Here is an 18,322-nt window from a genome sequence, read left to right as displayed (position 1 = left end):
CCTTTCTGCGAGGTGTTTGTTTCTGTGCCTTAGCTGGCCAGAAGAGCCAGCACTTTGAGGGGGGAGGGGCCACGGCTTCCTGGAGCTCTGAGGGCTCCTAATAAGATTAGCTTTCGCGGGGTTGAACTGAGTATGCCTTGAGGCAGGGACCTTCAGTGAGACTTGGATGGAGGGATCCAGCGAGGGGGTTACAGGCTCCCTCCATCTCTCTCTGTTTCCCTGCTGTCTGTGTTGGGTGCCCCCTCTTCTGAGTTAGGTTGATTTCAGGAAGTGGCCTTCAGAATAGCTGGCCCTGAGGCTCTGAGGTTCCCTCTGCTGCCTTGGACTCGGCACTCTGGGTTGGGGGGGATAGGTTCTGGGACCTTCCTTCTGCCTACCCCTTAGGTCCAAGTGATCTTGGGTTCTGGCTTTTGGGGGGGGGTGTACCTTTTGATCCAGGTCCAGGAGGAGGATTCCCGGGGTCTATGCTGTTGATTGTTTTGAATTTCGGTGCCCTAGGAGCATACAGTTTGAGTTTGGTAGGGAAGGGTTTCCGGAGATCTGAACTTTAGCTTTCTCTAAGCTGCCATCTTGACCGGAAACCCCACTTCTTTCACATTTCTCTATTGTTTCCCCTCTATTTTATAAATAAATTTCTGACTCAAGATATAATAAATGTTGGTAACCACATAATTTCATAAAATTATTGTCCAACCATTAATTTTCACCTTTACAAGTGTCTCTAGTTAAATTCATGCTGACTCGCTAGATGATCTTGGGTAAATCATTTAAGTTCTTCGGGCCTCAGTTCTTTCATCTACAAATTGGAATACTATTTCTTGTGCTCTTTAACTCCCAAGACTGCTGGGAGAGGAAAGAACTATGTAAGATGTAAAAGGCCCATATAAAAGTGGGCTTATTCCCATTAGTTCAGAGTTTCAATCTAGTTTGTTAGCCTATCTTCAGTGTGGAGACTGATTTGTTGGCAAAACCAGAGTGTCATTATTGGAAGGAAAAGGTCAAGCCTGGTGGTGACTTAAAAAAAAAAAAAGAAAAAGAAACCCATTACTGGACAAAAAACTAGGCTTTGTTGAATCAAGAATGCAAACAAAGGCAGCTGGGTGGCAGCTGGGTCGCTCAGTGGCTTGAGAGCCAGGTGTAGAGATGGGAGGGTCTGGGTTCAAATCTGGCCTCAGATACTTTCTAGTTGTGTGACTCTGGGCAAGTCACTTAACCCCCATTGCCTAGCCCTTACCACTCTTCTGCCTTGGAGCCAATACACAGTATTGGCTCCAAGACGGAAGGTAAGGGTTTATTAAAAAAAAAAAAAAGAATGCAAAGAGTGAAACATAAGAAAGAAGCCTGTGGGACAATAATATAAATGAACATACCACTAAAAGACACTGGAACTGAGATTATACACAATGTCTGATCGTGGTTCCAGAGGTTTATTTATGAAAATCCCACCTCTTCCTTCTGGAAAAAAAAGAGGTGGGCCATTGGAACAGATTTCTTAATATGCTGTCAGATGCAATTTTATTTGCATAACTATATTTCCATGTTACAGATGATTCTAAAATGGAGTTGAGAATACAACTGAAAAAGGGCAATGGCATCTAAAGCCAAAAAGAATCAAGCATTTTTTAAGAAGTCTATGGATGTGGTCTATGTGTGCTACATATGCTTCTAACCCTACTTTCCAGAATTTTTTTTTGGGGGGGGGGAGAGAATAAAATTTTTAATTTAAAGTCAAAGGAAGTGGCTGCTGAATGTGAATTTTCTCAGTTTTTATTTATTCTGAAAGAAAAATATTACATCAGAATCCACTCCTCTCAATATAGACATACAATATGAACAATTGACCACATCTCATAAGCTATGATTGTTGGAAAACTCAAGTTTCTGATGCTGCTATAGGGATTGGGGAATAATAAAAAGGACAGGTACTATTCTGATTGTAGATAAGGCACTATTGCCAAAGGTCCAGCCTCTGAGGCCACTAACTTCCATACCATCTCATTATAGCTTAAAGGTTTGTGGATTTTTACCAAGCCACTGTGTTGACCTGATAAGGATATGGCAACCAGAGAGACTACATGAAGTGGTGGAAAGAGGTCTACGTCTAGAAGCAGAAAACCTGAGTTCAAGATGGCTTCATTTTGCTCTTTTTGAAAAATAAGATGGGTTTTAAAAGATGGAAGGGGCTGACTTTAGGATAATAGTTCATCATCACTGGAAGTATCCAGAAAGAAACTGGGTATGCTGTATAGGTGACCACTGAGCATCTTCCAACTCTTAAAAACCCTTAATTCTTAGTGTTGGGTCTAATGATAAACCATTTCCCAATCTCTCTTAATTCTTGAGTCTTTCTTCTGTTGATCATTTCCTACTTATCCAGCACATAATTGATTGTATATTGTCTTCCCTACTAGACTATAAGATTCTTGGGGGCAGGGATTATCTTTTGACTTTATTTGTAACTCTAGCCTTGGCACATCTTAATAGATGTTTCTTGAATGGTTGACTTGGCCATGGTCATGACTAGTTAGCTAGCTAATAACTTTCTGAGTCTGAATTTGAACTCAGATCTTCCAACTTCTGGCCCAGAACTCCATCTATTGTCCCATCTAGCTGCCTAGGCAGTGTAAATATTATGGAACTTTGTTTCATCTTTATCCAATCAAAACTTGCCTGTCCTGCATCCCATTCTCTCAGGACCCTGCTCCTTGCTTTTTTTGTTTGTTTGTTTTAGTTTTTTCTTAAGTATTTTTCCAAGGTTACATGATTCATGTACTTTCCCCCTCCTTTTCCCCTCTCCCCCTCCCAGAGCCAACAAGCAATTCCACTGGGTTATCACATATTATCATTCAGTACCTATTTCCATATTAATCATTTTTGTAATAATCTTTTAAAAACCAAAACCCCATATCCAAAACCCATATAAACTAGTGAAAAATCAAATGTTTTCCTTCTGTGTTTCTATTTCCACAGCTCTTTCTCTTGATGTGGACAGCATTCCTTCTCATAAGTCCCTTGGGATTGTCCTGGAGCATTGCATTGCTATCAGTAGCAAAATAGACCCTACAAATGAACTCACATTAATGGGCCAAGAAGGTGATGAGGATCCAGCAGAGAAAGTGAAGAGATAGTTAAAGAAGGAAGAGAACTAAGACTAGCTCTGAAGCTCTGAAGTCCAGAGTGACAAGAGAATTCAGTAAAGGGAAATAATCAATAATATTGAAAGCAGCATTGTGTCAGTCTTTGTGTTCAATGTTCTCCTGGTTCTGTTCATTTCACTCTGCATCAGTTCATGGAGGTTTTTCCAGGTCATATGGAAATCAGGCAGTTTATTGTTCCTTATAGCACAATAGTATTACATCAACGTCATATATGACAATTTGTTCAGTCATTCCCCAATTGAGGCTGTTCTTTGTTTTTAAAAATGATATTTATCTAATAAACTAACCTAACATATTAATAGCAAATATAATAGAGTATTCTCAGACAAAATGCCTTAATAGAAAGGAATATTTATCTTGAGGAGCAGACCACAAAAAATCAGAAAGGGCACCTTTTATCACAGTTTAGTAGCTATATATATGTAAGGTTCCTTATACCCCAAATGATGGCCTTACACAGACTAGATTCAATCTTGGGGGGAACTCCACTACCCTCCCCAAATCTACTGTCAAACACCTAGAGTTTGCTCTGAAAAGTCTTTGCATGTAGCTTATGGCTAGGGTCTCCATAGATGGGAGTAAGAGAGCCCTCAGCTCTTCAACAAGTATAAAAGGTAACTATATATTAGGAATAGGATGGACTTTATTCCACCCAAGAGAAAATACAGTACATACATAAAGATCTCACAATAGCCTCTGAGTATCTACTCTTTTTCTCCAATGAGTTCCAATACTTAAAGTCACCTACACAAAGAGATTCAGTCTGAGGTCTCATTAAAAGGAAATAAACGTAAGATTGCAAGAGGAACAACATGTTGGCATTGTAATGGGTCTCACTTTTACCCCAAAGATCCATATAGCCCAACAGTCATAGTACTAACATGTGATCAAGACTGTTGGGAAAGAAACTATCTCGGGATTGCTAGAGGCAATCCTGTTTCCAAAGGATCTAGTCTGTTTGAATAATTCATGCTAACACAAATTTCATGTATTTTATCTGCCTACATCATAGATTTAAGTCCTTGTTGTTCCTTCAATTTCTGTGTATGATCTTACTCTAAGAAGTACTTGGATTTCACTTTCTCTAGAAGGCTGGATCCTGGGACTCTCAAACTTGGAGGTGCTTAATTCTGAGACTGTCACTATAGTTGCCACATTACAGTTTAAAAGGTTGGGTCATTCATTGCCTCTCCAATCCTAGGATCAGGAACTATTCTCTCAGGTCATGTGGATTAAGAGTACATGTAAACTCCTTTGTGTCTCTACTCTAAGGTTTCTATACTCCAAGAAGCTAGGATGCTCCCTGGTCTAATCTCATTCTGAGTTCTGCTAATCTCAGGTTTGTCTTTTGAAAAGAGAAATAACAAAAAAGAGACAAGAAGTCCAGCAATCTTACTGATACTGATACTGATACTGATACTGATAAAAGGATAACCCTGATCCAATTGACTGATACAACCAATTCTTCCCTATCAGAGGGATAACAGAACAAACCAATCAATTCATCCATAATTGATGAGACAGAATTGTAGCTCTAGGTTTCCCAACATCCAGGATCACAGAGACTTTGGTAAATAATTCTATACTTCATAAAACTCCACCAAATCAGGATCCCAAATAAAATCTCCACTACATTAGAAGCTTATTATGTTAATCAGAATACCAGCATAGCCAACAACTCTGTATGTGTGTGTGTGGGTGTCTGTGTGTTCATATAGTTCCTGTGTTTGTCTCGGCAGATAGATTCCCAAGTATTTTAATATTGTCTAGGGTGACTTTAAATGGAATTTCTCTTTCCAATTCTTGCTGCTGAGATATGTTGGAGATATATAGAAATGCTGATGACTTATGTGGGTTTATTTTGTATCCTGCAACTTTGCTAAAGTTGTTGATTATTTTGACTAGCTTTTTGGATGATTCTCTAGGATTCTTTAAGTAAACCATCATATCATCTGCAAAGAGTGATAGCTTTTTCTCCTCACTGAGTGTTTCTAGTACAATGTTAAATAATAGAGGTGATAATGGGCATCCTTGTTTCACTCCTGATCTTATTGGGAAGGCTTCTAATTTATCCCCATTGCAGATGATGTTTGCTGATGGTTTTAAATATATACTCTTTATTATTTTTATGACAGGCTCTTCTATTCCTATGATTTCTAGTGTTTTCAACAGGAATGAGTATTGTATTTTGTCAAAGGCTTTTTCTGCATCTATTTAGATAACCATGTGATTTTTGTTGATTTGCTTGTTAATATGATCAATTATGTGAATGGTTTTCCTAATATTGAACCATCCTTGCATTCCTGGTATGAATCCTACCTGGTCATAAAGAATAACTCTCATGATCACTTGCTGGAGTCTTTTTGTTAGTATTCTATTTAAGATTTTTGTATCTATGTTCATTAAGGATATTGGTCTGTAGTTTTCTTTCTCTGTTTTTGACCTGCCTGGCTTTGGAATCAGTACCATATTTGTGTCGTAAAAGGAATTTGATAGAACTCCTTCTTTGCTTATTCTGTCAAATATTTCATACAATATTGGGATTGTTCTTTGAATGTTTGATAGAATTCATTTGTGAATCCATCTGGTCTTGGGGATTTTTTCTTAAGGAGTTCTTTGATGACTTGTTCAATTTCTTTTTCTGATATGGGGTTGTTTAGATATTCTATTTCTTCCTCTTTCAGTTTAGGCAATTTATATTTTTGTAAAATATTCATCCATATCACCCAGACTGCCATATTTATTGCCATATAATTGGGTATAATAATTTTTAATGATTGCCTTAATTTATTCTTCATTAGAGGTGAGGTCTCCCTTTTCATCTTGGATATTGTCAATTTGGTTTTCTTCTTTCCTTTTTAAAATTAGATTGACTAATACTTTGTCTATTTTATTTGTTTTTTCAAAGTACCAGCTTCTAGTCTTATTTATTAAATCAATAGTTCTTTGACTTTCAATTTTATTAATTTCTCCTTTGATTTTTGGTCTTCATTCTAATTCACTCTAATTTAGTCTTCATCTGAGGATTTTTAATTTGTTCACTTTCTAGGTTTTTAATTTGCATGCCCAATTTATTGACCTCTGCCCTCTCTAATTTGTTAATATATGAACTCAAGGATATGAATTTCCCCCTGAGTACTGCTTTGACTGCATCCCATAGAATTTGAAAGGATGTCTCATCATTGTCATTTTCTTCAATGAAATTATTAATTATTTCTATGATTTGTTCTTTAACTAACCAATTTTGGAGAATCGTATTGTTTAATTTCCAATTAATTTTTGATTTGCCTCTCCATATACCCTTACTAATTACTATTTTCATTGCATTGTGATCTGAGAAGGTTGCATTATTTCTGCTCTTTTGCACTTGTTTGCCATGTTTTTATGCCCTAATACATGGTCAATCTTTTGTGAATGTACCATGTGCTGCTGAAAAGAAGGTGCATTCCTTTTTGTCCCTATTTATTTTTCTCCACATATCATCTAACTCTAATTTTTCTAAGATTTCATTCACTTCTCTTACCTCTTTTTTATTTATTTTTTGGTTTGATTTATCTAGTTCTGATAGAGGAAGGTTCAGGTCTCCCACTAGTATAGTTTTTCTATCTATTTCATCCTTGAGCTCCACTAGTTTCTCCCTTAGAAATCTGGATGCTATGCCATTTGGTGCATACATGTTGAGCCCTGATATTTCCTCATTATTTATACTGCCTTTTATCAGGATGTAATTTCCTTCCCTATCTCTTTTGACTAGATCTATTTTTACTTTGGCTTTGTCAGATATAGTGATTATGACTCCTGCCTTCTTTTTATCAGTTGATGCCCAATAGATTTGGCTCCATCCTCTTACTTTTACCCTTTGTGTGTCTATCTTCCTCATGTGTGTTTCTTGTAGACAGCATATGGTAGGGTTTTGTATTCTAATCCACTCTGCTATTCACTTGCATTTTATGGGTAAATTCATTCCATTCACATTCAGAGTTATGATTACCAGCGATGTATTTCCTAGCATTTTGATTTCCACTCCTCATCCTGCCTTTTCTTCTTTCACTATTTCCTTTTACACTAATGTTTTGTTTTTAATCAGTCCCCCTAATTCCCACCCTTATTTTACTTCCCTTTCTGCCCCCATCCCTTCTTATTCCCCTCTTATTTTCTTTACATTCTTTTTAACTACCCCATCCCCACAGTCTCCCTCTCTTGTATTGCTTCCCTCCCCATCAGTCTGTTTGTTACCCTTCTACTTCCCTATAGGGCCAAATCAATTCTCTGTCCCAATGTATTTACTTGTTCTTCCCTCTTTGAGTCAATTTCAATGCATGTAAGAGTTGAATATTTCCTATCTCCAACCTCTTTATCCTTCCAGTGTATTGATGTTCTTCCCCTCTCTATGCTAGTTTTAAACTGTGGCTATGAATATGTATTTATTTCTCTTACATCTTGTTGAGTAGCATGGAGTTGTGGAAAGAAGACTGGGCTGGGAATTGGGAGATTAGGATTCTAGTTCTGGCCCTAATAATACCTACTTGAGTAACACTGTACAAATCACATCTAAATGGACCTCAACTTTATCACCTGTAAAGTAAGGGCCCTCAGTTTACAGGTAAAGAAAGTGAGGCCCAGAGAAATTATTTTCAAGGCCTGAAATTCTGTGATTCTCTGAATCAACAATGGACTGGCAAGAAAATTCATCTTCCATTTTTTTATTTTTCAACTGGTACATGCAAAGACACCAATTGTTATTCACCTGGTTGCTTTTACCTCTGTGCTCTTACTGTATTTAGCATACCATCAGCAGTCGAGCAGGACCAAACAAACTTATGTTCAGACTTCAAAGCAAGATCAATGTTCCCAGTGGCGTCTGTATGTTTACAGTTGGGTGATGTCCTCCAGCTTCCCTGCCCCAAATCATAAGGAGTTTTGCAAACGGCGCCAGTGGCTGCTTATGCCTGTGAATAGCACACATGGACTGATCCTCATCATATAGTATTCTATATTTTCTTGCTGTTTACCTAATTGTGATGGGTAATACACTACACATTCTTTTTTTTTTCTTTAATCAAAAAAGAAGAGACACTATATATAGTACATCAACTCAGCAATTGAGTGAGAGAGAGAGAGAGAATAACTCTAGAATGTCAGGAGAGTCTGTGGCAAAAGTGTATTTGAACTAAGTACTGGTTTCAACCAGGTATGTCATGCATTAAAAGATAGCATGTCATAAAGAAGGGTTACTCAAATAATAAAGGTAGGAAGCATCCAACATCAGATGATAAAGATGAGTCCTGGATCAGATGGGAGAGATGATAACATCCTGGAGTAGTTGATAGGAATTTAGCCAGGTATGAGCAGGTCTGACCTGTTACATCTTCCCCCTATAGTCTCTGCATCAGTAAATGAGTCTATTTGAAATACTGCCCTTTTCTCCTCTTGCATTTCAACCTGTACATTCCCTTCTTCTTCCACTTGGCTGTCAAGGGGAGGAGGAAGTATGCAGAATGGTGCCCAAACCAAACACCACTCTCATTCTCATAGACATCTGTGCAAAATAAAAAACTCCAAATAAGGATATCCATGTTCTTGGTTTTCTCTTTCAAAGTCCAGAATCTATTCTCATCCATCTCCTTCCCTTCATTTACCTTCAAACTATTAATCATTAACACTAAAAACCTTAGGAGGAAAGAAGACTACCACCACCATTTCCATTTTTCAAAGTACAGGTTTTTTAAACTGTTACATTATATTTTATAAAATTATACTGTATTCTATCTTTTTACTCTCTTCTTAACTTCTCACAGTCTGGCATCTGATCTCATCATTGCACTGAAACTGCTGTCTCCAAACTAATAATCTCTTAATTGCTAAATCTAATGGAATTTTCTCTGTCCTCATTCTCCTTGACTCACTACCACCTTTGATACTATTGGTAACCCTCCCCTTCTTGCTACTTTCTTCTCTCTTGATTTTCAGGATACCACTCTCCTCATTTTCTTTCTGTTTATCTAATCATTCCTTATGCCCTCTAACCATAAGTGTGTCCCTCAGGATTTTGTGCTGGGCCCTTTTCTTTTCTCCCTCTATATTACTTCACTTAGTGATTTCATCAACTCCAATGAACTTAATGACCACCCTTATACTAAAGATTCTCAGATCTAACCTTCTTGCTCCAGTCTCTCTGCTGACTTCCAGTTTCACATCTCCAACTGGTTTTCATCTCAAACTGGATATTTAGCAGACATCTTAAACTCAGTATGTACAAAATGGAACTCATTATCTTGTTTCCAAAACCTCCCATCCCCTTTCCTTTTACTATAGAGGAAAATACCATTCTCCCAAACCCTCAGGCTCACAAAAGGGTCATCTTGGATTCCACACTATCTCTCACCCCTCATATCCACATTTTTGCCAAAGCCTGCTAATTGTATTTTTGCAACATCTCTTAAATATGTCCCTGTTTCTCCTCTGCAATGCCTGATGGCAAATCTGCCTATCTCAAGTCTCTGACCACTTCAATGCATCCTCCACTGAGCTACTAAAGTGATTGTCTTAAAGTGCTGGTCCAGCCATGTCATTCTCCCCACTCCATAAATTCCTGTAGCTCCCTGTACTTTCAGGATAAAAAAAAAATGCACTGTTTGCTATTCAGACTTTCATAACCCATCCTCCTCCTGCCTTTTTACTCTTCTTACACCTTACTCCCCAACCCAAACTCTCCAAATCTGATACTGGCTTCCTGACTGTTCCATGAATAAGAAGCTCCATCTCTCAGTCCCAAGTATTCTCTCTGTCTGACTCCCATGCCTGGAATGTTCTTCCTGATCTCTCTGACTTCCTTTCAGTCCCAACTAAAATCCCAACTCTTACAGGAAGCCCTCCACAATCTCTCTTAATTCCAGTGCCTTGTCTCTCTTAATTATTTCCTATTTATCCTGTATACAGCTTCCTTACATTATACATATTTTTACATGTTGTCTCCCCCTCTATTATCATTAGTTCTTTATGGACAGGGACTATCTTGACTCTTTTTGTAACCTCAGCTTAACACTGTGCCTAGTACATAGTAGGCACTTAATAAATCTTTACTGATTGATCTTCATTTCTGAATATTCTCTCTTGTCCCCTGTTCCCATCCAGTGAACCATCTCCTATAACAAAGAATCAAAAGGAAAAAAGAAAACAATCTGGCAGCCTTAACCAACACATCAGCAGAGTCTGTCAAGTGTGTGTAACATACTTAGTCCCCTACCTCTGTCATAAGGGAGGGCAGTGCATTTTTCCCTTCTCTTGTCTGGAGCCAAACTCCTTAGTCACTAGAATTACAAAGAGTTCATTTTCTTTTTTCTTTTTGTTCTTCCCATTTATATTGTTGTCATTGTACATATTGTTTTCTTGATTCTTCTGACTTCTCTTTGCATCAACACCCAATTCATAAAGTCTACATATTCATTGTTTCTTATGGCAGAGTAATATTATATTCCATTCATGTACACAATATGTTTAGCCATTCCCCAGGTGATGAGCATCTATTTTGTTCTCATTCTTTTGCTACCATGAAAAGATTGTGTATGGATTGTGTAAATATATGCATAATGTACATGTTGGCCTGGCTCCCAGTCTGTTTCGTCTCTCAGAACATATAGCACTGCCTTTCTTCTACAATTTTGGATCATGATTGGCTAACTGGGTCAGGTAAGAGATCTGAGTCCTTTGCATGTGTTGTGGTCCTACACATGTACTCTTGTCCTACATATGGCAGCGCTTTCCTGGGGCTGGGCAACTTTTTTTGGTCTAGTTACCAACAATAATCTAAACAGTCTCTCTGCAAGGGCAACTAGCAAATCTAGGAAATGGGAATGGACACCAGATATGCCAGCAAAAAAAAAATAAAATAAAAAAGAGGTAGAATCCTAGGGAAAGGAATAAGAGAATCATGGGTCAAAAGATTCCAGCCGGTCCAGGATGTAGAGGATGCAGTGTCACCAAGAACAACAGCTTCAGAAACAACTGGACTGTGTGCCACTGGGCAGCTAATCCATACAGAACCCTAAAATGCCAATCCTCCTGAGGAAGAAATTATAAGTAAGAATACTCCTCTAAAAAGCTTTTTAAGATGAGGTCTAACCCAAACATTAAGTGAGGGTTACTTTCTAAAAGGAAACACATAAAGCCAGCCAAAGTATGTGATCATTATCACTGAACCAACTTAACAAGGCCGGAAGCTCAGCTGAGAAGCTGTGAGTGATTGTCCCTTACCTCTCTCCCAAGCCTATTCATGCCTCTCAGTTACTGATTTAGAATTTGGTGCTGCGCTCCTCCACCAAATACAATGCCCCTACCCTGGGAAAGCTGCAGCATTTATGCAAACAATGGCCATGTAGGTGGCTGAGTCATGGGAGGCAGGGCATGGACAGGCTCTTCAAGCTCTGATTCAGTCCCTCAGCATCAGCTACAGCAAATCTAGGGAAAAAACACAAGACAAGGCAGCATGTCCATCCCCCTCTAGAGCAGAGCAGCTGCTTGTACCATGGTCAAAGAGGGCTGTGCTTAGTTCTCAGAGTGAAAGAGAAGATCCCAATGGAAGACAGAATTCCAGAAGTCAGTGGTTACTCTACCCAGGTCAGCTATACTGGTAACAACACTCTGCCCTAGTAAGAGAAAGTCACACAGGTGTCTGGTCACTGTCAGGCCCCCTCTCTTGCTTTGGTTCTGATAGGTTTGCGTGGCAATTTGCTTTCACTGAAGCAGCTTCCCACGTTACCTGGGTCTATTATGGCCAAATGTAAGAGGGCAGCAAGAGGCCAAATGACCCCTATAAGAAGGTAGCTTGGAGATCATGTGATAACCACAAGAGGAAAACATGAGGTTGGCCTCTAGGTTCTTTGGCTGCCCTTCTAATTCTAAGATTACATGATTCCATGAAACTAATCATATTTCTGCAAACTAGGAAAATTGAATAGGGAAGAATCACCAGAACATTCTCTTCAGAGATCTTAAGAAATCATTGAAATGGCCTCTTTCCCCTGCAAGGGAAGGGACAACTGAGACTGCAGCTGGATTTATAGTCACCAATCTAAATTCCAGAACCCATTTTAGGGTTAAAGAAAGAGATTCTCTTAGTCCTTTAACAGGAACATGTTGTATTGTAGAGCAACTAATAAGGTGGGCAAACAGAAGCAATAAACAGTGGCTTTTGGATAACTGATGTTTGTAAAGAGTCGACACCAAGTTATCTGAAATCATAGGATCCAAACTGATAGAAATGAGCGCCAATTTGAGAATGCTAGTGGGGAGGAAGTCAGATTTTCCATCTATGTACCCCTCAGGCAAAGGTCAGAATGGGAAGAGAGCGAAATACTTCAGCTGGTAGGAAGTGGCTTCTTACTTCAGGGCAAGGTTCCTGCTTTAGTGTTCCATCTCACTGACTAGCGAGGGCAACCCTAGGCCAGTGCCCAGCTGACCCATGTCAACCTGAAAAGAATAGTAACTACTATCTTTCAGCATCAAAGACATTCTTGTCACTTTTCGCAGTCTCATTCTGTGGCCTGTCAATAGTTTTTGGGTTTTTTTTTTATTTTATAATATTTTATTTGATCATTCCAAGCATTATTCATTAAGACAAAGATCATTTTCTTTTCCTCCCACCCAACCCCCCTACAGCCGACGCGTGATTCCACTGGGTATCACATGTGTTCTTGATTCGAACCCATTGCCATGTTGTTAGTATTTGCATTAGAGTGTTCGTTTAGAGTCTCTCCTCTGACATGTCCCTTCAACCGCTGTAGTCAGGTAGTTGCTTTTCCTCAGTGTTTCTACTCCCACAGTTTGTCCTCTGCTTTTGAATAGTGTTTTTTCTCCTAGATCCCTGCAGATTGTTCAGGGACATTACACCACCACTAATGGAGAAGTCCATTACGTTCGATTGTACCACAGTGTATTAGTCTGTGTACAATGTTCTCCTGGTTCTGCTCCTCTTGCTCTGCATCACTTCCTGGAGGTTGTTCCAGTCTCCATGGAATTCCTCCACTTTATTATTCCTTTGAGCACAATAGTATTCCATCACCAACATATGCCACAATTTGCTCAGCCATTCCCCAATTGATGGGCATCCCCTCGTTTTCCAGTTTTTGGCCACCACAAAGAGCGCAGCTATGAATATTCTTGTACAAGTCTTTTTGTCCAATATCTCTTTGGGGTACAAACCCAGCAGTGCTATGGCTGGATCAAAGGGCAGACAGTCTTTTATCGCTCTTTGGGCATAGTTCCAAATTGCCCTCCAGAATGGTTGGATTAGTTCACAACTCCACCAGCAATGCATTAATGTCCCTACTTTGCCACATCCCCTCCAGCATTCATTACTTTCCTTTGCTATCATGTTAGCCAATCTGCTAGGTGTGAGGTGATACCTCAGAGTTGTTTTGATTTGCATCTCGCTGATTATAAGAGATTTAGAACACTTTTTCATGTGCTTATTAATAGTTTTGATTTCTTTATCTGAGAACTGCCTATCCATGTCCCTTGCCCATTTATCAATTGGAAAATGGCTTGATTTTTTGTACAATTGATTTAGCTCTTTATAAATTTGAGTAATTAAACCTTTGTCAGAGGTTTCTATGAAGATTTTTTCCCCCAATTTGTTGTTTCCCTTCTGATTTTAGTTACATTGGTTTTGTTTGTACAAAAGCTTTTTAATTTGATGTAGTTGAAATTATTTATTTTACATTTTGTGACTCTTTCTATGTCTTGCTTGGTTTTAAAGCCTTTCCCCTCCCAAAGGTCTGACATGTATACTATTCTGTGTTTACCCAATTTACTTATGGTTTCCTTCTTTATGTTTAAGTCACTCACCCATTTTGAATTTATCTTGGTGTAGGGTGTGAGGTGTTGATCAATTCCTAATCTCTCCCACACTGTCTTCCAATTTTCCCAGCAATTTTTATCAAATACTGGATTTTTGTCCCAAAAGCTGGGATCTTTGGGTTTATCGTATACTGTCTGGCTGAGGTCACTTGCCCCCAGTCTATTCCACTGATCCTCCTTTCTGTCTCTTAGCCAGTACCAAATTTTTTTGATGACTGCTGCTTTGTAATATAGTTTAAGGTCTGGGACTGCAAGACCCCCATCATTTGTGTTTTTTTTTCATTATTTCCCTGGATATCCTTGATTTTTTGTTATTCCAAATGAACTTTGTTATGGTTTTTTCTAAGTCAGTAAAGTAATTTTTTGGGAGTTCAATGATGTGGCCTGTCAATAGTAAGAGAAGGAAATTGCTTCCTAGAAGAAGAAAAAAGTTAGAGCTCTACCTGCTGATAATAGCAAGAGGGCCAATACTTGGGCTCTATTGTCATGGAGGAGAGGCAATACTGAAGGGATGCTGGCTCACTTGTAGTAGACAGAACCACAGCCTTTTTAATAGTGCTAGAAAGGACTGAGCAGCAACTGACAAATGGCTAAAGGCTATGAACAAGCAATTTTCAAATGAAGAAATCAAAGCTATCATAATCATAGAAAAATGTTCTAATTTACCCTTGATTAGAGAAATCCAGATTAAAACAACTCTGAGGTACCACCTCACACCTATAAGGTTGGCCAATATGACATAAAAGTTAAGTAATAAAGCTTGGCAGGATGTGGCAAAATTGGGATATATACATCGTTGGTGGAGTTGTGAACTGATCCAACCATTCTGGAGGACAATTTAGAACTTTACCCAAAATGCTATAAGCCAATGCATTCCCTTTGATTCAGTAATACCACTCACTAATGGGTCTGTCTGTATTCCAAAGAGATTTTAAAAATGGGGAAAGATCTACTTTTACATAAATATTTTTAGCAGCCCCTTTTTTTTTTGGTGGCAAAGAATTGGAAATTAAGGGAATGTCAATCAATTAGGAATGGCTGAAGAACTTGTGGTATATACTATTGTGCTCATTAGAAATGATGAACAAGATGATTTCAGAAAGAGTTGCAAAGACCTTCATGAATTGATGCAAAGTGAAATAAGCAGAACCAGGAGATCATTATATACAGTAACAGCAATATTGTGGAATGATCAACTGTGATAAATTTAGCTGTTTTCAGTCATACAAAGATCCAGGAAAATTCTGAAAGACTTATGACAAAGAATGCTATTGCCTCCAGAGAAAAAACTAGTGAAATCAGATACAGATCAAAGCATACTATTTTTCACTTTAGCTTATTTTATATTTTTATTTGGGGGGGTTGTTTTATGTGAATATTCTCTTACAACAATAAACTATATGGAAATATGAAAAAAAAGGACTGGGTAGATGATCTTCAAACCCCTCATTTTGCTGAGAAGGAAAATAGGGTGGTGAGTAGAGAAGCAACTTGCTCAAGATCACAGAAGAGGCCCAGCCTAGAACCTAGATCTCTTGATTCATAGCCCACAGTTCCTTCCACTGTGTTGTGAGTAAGAGCGAGAGAGAGAGAGAGAGCGAGAGCGAGTGAGCGAGCGAGCGAGCGAGAGACAGAGACAGAGACAGAGAGAAAGGGAGAGACAGAGACAGAAAGAGTGAGTGTGTGTGTGTGCGCGTGCACACACACACAGTCTACTTCACACTAGCACTGAAGAACTGTTTTAGGACATTATTAACCGTTTCACTACTGTTTGGCCTGGTCCCATCTCAAACCATCCACGTTGAAACTGCCAGTGACTAGGATATAATGCTGGAACATGCTGTGCAGTACATTCTGCTGCCTAACCTGGGGTTGTGGCAGGTCTGGGAATTCCTAGTGGCAGTCAAGCACAGCTGGTATGAAGATGCAGGAAGTGCTAGAACAGGTTTTGTACAGAGTATTTTTCATGCACTTCTGAAACAATGCAGAGAGCCATTTCTAGCTTCTTAACCCCTCCTCCCAAGACATGCTGTTCCCTCAACTTGATTAGTGGCTCCTGATAGGAGCTCCATTTCAGGTCTTGGATAACATGGGAAGTGTCATTCTCTGCTTCAAAGACAGAAAATAGAAGCAATATTTAAAGCAAAACAAAACATATTGTCCATGGTTCCAAGACTGGAGAAATTTATTATTCTGATTTTAAATACTCTAAAATGAATCACACGGAGAACAAGAGAGGCAACAACCTTCTCTACAAGCTGACCTTTTAATTGCTGGGAAATTCATGGAATACTCACCACAAAGAACGTGAATTCCATTTAATGAGCCTAGGGCTTTACATTATATATCTTCAGTGTCTGTGTTTAGGGCAGAATGGAGAGGATGATCTTATTATAATAACAGTGGGGAGGGGGTCTTTCCATTTACTCCTAACCTCTAATAAACAAATGAACTTAATTTCCCTCATCAAGATTTTCCCTCTTTTCATAAAGGTAAAAATTCTTTAAAATATCTAATCATCGTTTAGTACCTATGAAAAGGAGATGGTAAATTGAAGGAGGCAAAAGAGGATACAGATTCATCTCCTTATTTAACATTATGAACATTTTATATGCCAAAACAATGATGGACAATTGATCTACTTATTCGCAACTCAAGTCATTCTTCAGCATTGCAAAAGGGTCCAAATAATTTATAAATTTCATTAACCAGGGAAAGAAATGCTAAAAAAAGGAAACAAAACCCCCCAAATCCCAGTTCTTGCACCACACAAACCCTGTCACTTCACTGATGCTCCAAGATTTGGACTACAAAACATCTGAATCTCAGTTCCTTGAGGGAGTCTCTAGTATGCCTCCTGCAGCCGTACATGGGTATGTGCATGTATGTGCACTTGCATGATTCCTTCTGAAACTCCTGTCTATGATGAAGTGAGATTGGGGTGGGGAGGGAGGATTCTGGAATGAGCCCAAGAAATGAAATCTTCAGGATATTTCATGTGTTGGTGTTTTTCTGTGTGGTTTCATTCAGCAAATAATTCCCTAAGCAGCTGTGATGCACACAGAGCATCCTAGGCCTAGCACAACAAATAGGGCATGGTCTCTTAGTGGCCAGTTGCTTACAACAGAGTTGGAGCAATAAGACAAACAAGACAAACAATTCAAGGGCAATGAGGGAGAGGCCATAGGCATGTGACCAAGTGGTGAAAGAGTGATTGGAGGTTAAGAGCTCCACAAATACAAAGAAGGGAGATAGATCACTGTAGAGTGAGGTAGCCAAGGATGGCTTCACAGAGAACGTGGAACCTGAGCTCATCCTTAAAATTTATATAAAATTTAAATAGAAATGATATTAATAGTTCCTCTATGTATTTCTAGATTTATTGTGGTGAATAAATTCAACTTAGAGGGATCAGTGCATGAAATAATCAATACTCCTAATATATAATTTTCCCTTTTTTTGTGGTTCCTCTTTTTTGCTGGCTCTTTCCTACATCTCCAGGCCTTTATCTGCTTCTTGACATCTAAAATGTATCAAAATTAACAGCCCATAGGCCAGTGATGGCAAACCTTTTAGAATCAAAGTGCCGGACCCCACCCCAACCCATATCCCAGACCAAGTGCAAGGCCCCTCCTACCTATGAGTGCTGGGTGTGCTCTGCCCACCCAGTATGCCCAATGAGTATAGAGAGGGGGAAGGTAGTGGCCTAAGCACTGCTCCCCTCCAGTTCTGCCCACTGTGAGCCATCATCCATTGTACCTCCTGTGAGCTCCCATTGGTCCACTGGGCAGAGGGGAGGAGGGATGTGAAAAAATGTTCTCAGGTGCTGTAGAGAGGGGAAAGGCAGCAGTTCCTCCAGAGTCCTTCTGCCTTTCTAGTAAGGAACTCGGGGAGGGGGGGTAGAAATGGGGGGACACCAGCCATGTGCCCACAGGGAGCACTCTGTGGGCCATTTTGGGGGCCTGTGTCATAGGTTCACCATCACTGCCATAAATCAATTAAGTAAATAGATTAATTTAGTTATTATTCTGATTTGCCTTGCAGAAAGATTGAAATAAGTCCATGGTTGTTTACAACAGCAATGAAAACAACAACTAACATTCATATAGTGTTTTAAAATTTGTAAAGCACGTGATGAAATTATTTCCATTTCCATGACCTACAAATTAATGGCATACCACTATGTCTACCACCATGACGTTCATCATAAACAACAGTTATAGGAAAGAATTTCAGACATGTCACTGAGTCTTTTTTGTTTGTTTTTAAACCCTTACCCTCCATCTTAGAACTGATACTGCGAATTG

General features: G+C 39.1%; 1 protein-coding gene across 2 annotated transcripts in view; it reads right to left on the bottom strand.

The window, feature by feature from the left end:
- The window catches only part of EEFSEC (eukaryotic elongation factor, selenocysteine-tRNA specific), a 358,290-nt gene that overhangs the window by 117,775 nt on the left and 222,193 nt on the right, over positions 1–18,322 (bottom strand). The gene's annotated exons all lie outside the window — the stretch shown is intronic.

Source organism: Monodelphis domestica, chromosome 7, assembly GCF_027887165.1.
Source record: "Monodelphis domestica isolate mMonDom1 chromosome 7, mMonDom1.pri, whole genome shotgun sequence".
NCBI lineage: Eukaryota > Metazoa > Chordata > Mammalia > Didelphimorphia > Didelphidae > Monodelphis > Monodelphis domestica.
Note: the sequence above shows the minus strand (reverse complement) of the source record. Positions and strands in the feature narration are given on the sequence as shown.